Genomic DNA, 3,115 nt, shown 5'->3' with positions numbered 1-3,115 from the left:
TAAATAAATTTTGCAAGTTATATATTATATGTTAAACAGAACCTTTGAACTCTCAGTTTAATAAAACAAATACTAAAAGATATAAAGTTTGGGGACTTGATAGATGGCTCAGTGATTAAGAGCACAGGCTGCTCTTGCAGAACACCCAGATTCAATTCCCAGCACCCACAAGACTGCTAACAACCATATGTAACCCCAGTTCCACGGGAGTCCAAATTCCTCTACTGACCTCTTTGGACCTTGCATGACACAGGTGCACTTAAATACATGCAGGCAATACAATACACTCATACACATAAAATAAAAATAACATATAAACTCCAGGCTTTGACCTCTGTTCAAGGATTCAGTTCATTCTTAAGAAAAAAAAAATATATATATATAAACTGATTTTAGAAAGACGTGAAAGGCCTCACATATGCTCCTATACAATAATGTCTAAATCACTTGATCATTTTGACTTTTATCTAGGTCCCCAAACTAAAAATCAGCAAAGATAATTCAGAGCAAAGAATTCCATCAGGCCACCACTCTTGTTTTGATAGAATTCCAGGCAGGAAGAAGGCAGATATGTAACTAGAGAACTCATTGAAATGAAAACAACAATAAAATCTTCTTATCATAACAAATTCATATCCTCTGCTCTGAGAAACAAATGCTTGACGTCTTATTAGAAACAAGAGCAAATAACAAGAAGATGCATTTTTTTTAACTGATTAAGGGAAAATGAAGCAAACTTTCAAGACGTCTTGTGAACACAATATTTATTTTTAATCGTGTCTGTGTTCTTTTCAAGACCCTGACTGCCCTGCTATAGTTAGGAGGGTAGGAAAAATAATGACTAGCTCTACAGAATGGATGGTTAAGTTTTCTAGAAGCTTCTATTATCAAATCCACATGGAGAGAAAATAAAGCAGACATGAGCCACAGATGTGGACATTGAAGGAAAGATAAGTTTTTCTAAGAAAAAGTAAAGTTGACATATGTTTAGTTGTTATTAATGTATGCCAGGTACCATAGAACATAGTTCAGAATCTGCCCAATTCAAACATCAAAACCTCCATAAGACTACTTTTTTTATTTCTAATGTGCTAGACGGAGACATCACTTTCCCTAATTCTGAAGACCATGCGAACAGCCAGGGTATAGCCCTGAGACAGCTTCTAAGGAACGGGGTTTTCACTGTGGAAAAGCAGAAGCCCAGAACAGGACAGCTGGACATCTCAGTGACAATGACATTATTGGTGCAACTAATCCCTAACAACACAGACAAAGGTGTCAAGCCTTACAAAAATTTCCCAGGGCTTAACTGATTACAAAAAATCACAAACTAACCTGTTAACAGTGCTGAAAGTCTTAGCAAGTCTTGTCTGCGGTCCTGTGCGCTGACATATAAGGAGCCAGTGGGCAAGCTTATTCCCAAAGCAGGCAGAGCAATTTTAGCTCCCTCTCTGTCCTGTGAGTGTGTGTCCCTTGCCTTTGCCCTGTCCATTCAGCAGAACTGTCCCATCGAACACCCACGTGGTGTAACTCTGCATTTCTGTGTTTCTTTACTCATATATAACCACCAGTGAAAACTTCCTCTAAATCTTTCAGTTTCTTTCCATGACAATCAGACTACCATATTTCATATGTGGAAAAAGAAAATTTTTTAAAATCTTATTTATTTCTTAGACACTTTCATTAGTTTCCTTAAAACAGTATACGAAGTAGTGGGTTTCATTATGAGGTTTTCATCCCTTTTGGCTGATTGTCTTCCCTCAGTCCCGCCTGCCTCCTGCTGGTCCCTTTACTCCCCCTCAGCCTTTTGCTTCATGTCACCAATGCTCTGTTACTCTTTCTGTTTTCCTCTTTTTCTTTTCCCAACCCTTCCCTAAGACCTTCTTCCTCTCTCATGGCCCCTTCCTTGTTTCATAGCCTATACCCCACAACACACACACACACACACACACACACACACACACACACAAACATGTGCACACTTATTTGTGCATATAAAAATTAAAACTCTATAGAAAACATTCAGAATTAGCCTTTCTGAGACTCAGAAGGAAGTAGTGCTTGACTGAGCTCTGTCTCCTGACAGGTAACTGAACAGTTCTGTATTTATGCTGAGTTCCTTGCTGCTCTCTAGCATTCATAAGTCAGGCTGAGGCATCCTAGTCATGACAAGAGCTGGGACCAAAGTTTGTGTACTTTGCAATAATACCAGGGAGGATTAGATTGTAGTGTGGGGTTGGCTGCCCTCTCAAATGTAAAGGTGATTTCTGTAGAAATGAATGCAGTGCTTTGGGCTGGTGAGCGGAATAGCGGTTTTGATATGACGTTTACTATTGTTGCTTCAGAGTTCAGCTCAGAAGAATAAGAAAGCCTTTATCTAGTTGGTAGATTCCTGGCAAGTTCAGAGCGTGTCTTTTAGTCCTTTGGTATATTATACAATAAGCATAATTGGTTGTGCCTCTGTAGGGAAGTCCTTCTTCTGTATGATTTCCATGTGTGTTCTTTCATTATTATTGGATCATTCCAAAGTTGGTAAATTTTCTTTTGTGTAACAGCATTGCAACATTTTTGAGACCATAGACTTGTTTTGAAGTTCTAGACCTACCACTTATGGTTTGAGTGGAACTGGAATGATTGCTTCATGATTTTCATACACAGATTCCTGCTTGTAATATCTACTGAAATGGTCAAGACAAATAAATGAAATCATGCAGGCCAGTGCTTAGCCCAGTGCCAACCACAATTGAAAAGTTACTTTTAAAAAAACCTGGATATGTGAGAGATCGAATACTTTGCCCAATGCTACAAAGCTATTGTCATAGCAGAGCCTTCCCTCCACTCCTCTTGAGAGGCCACAGTCAACTCTAGAGGAAACCAAGGCAGAGTCTTACTGAATGGACCCATGTAGTGTTTCTCTTTCCTGTTGCCTCCTGGTATTCTTTCTTACTTTCTGCTCCTCTCTCCTTTTGAACACTTCTTCCTCCTCTAACAGCTCTCCTTCAGGTGTGTAGGAAGGCAGAGGATAGACAGACAGATAGATATAGATAGATAGATGATGATAGACAGATAGACAGATAGATAGATAGATGATAGATAGATAGATAGATAGATAGAT

Source organism: Nannospalax galili, unplaced genomic scaffold, assembly GCF_000622305.1.
Source record: "Nannospalax galili isolate Female #2095 unplaced genomic scaffold, S.galili_v1.0 scaffold1119, whole genome shotgun sequence".
Taxonomy (NCBI): Eukaryota; Metazoa; Chordata; class Mammalia; order Rodentia; family Spalacidae; genus Nannospalax; species Nannospalax galili.
This window is presented reverse-complemented; position numbering follows the sequence as displayed.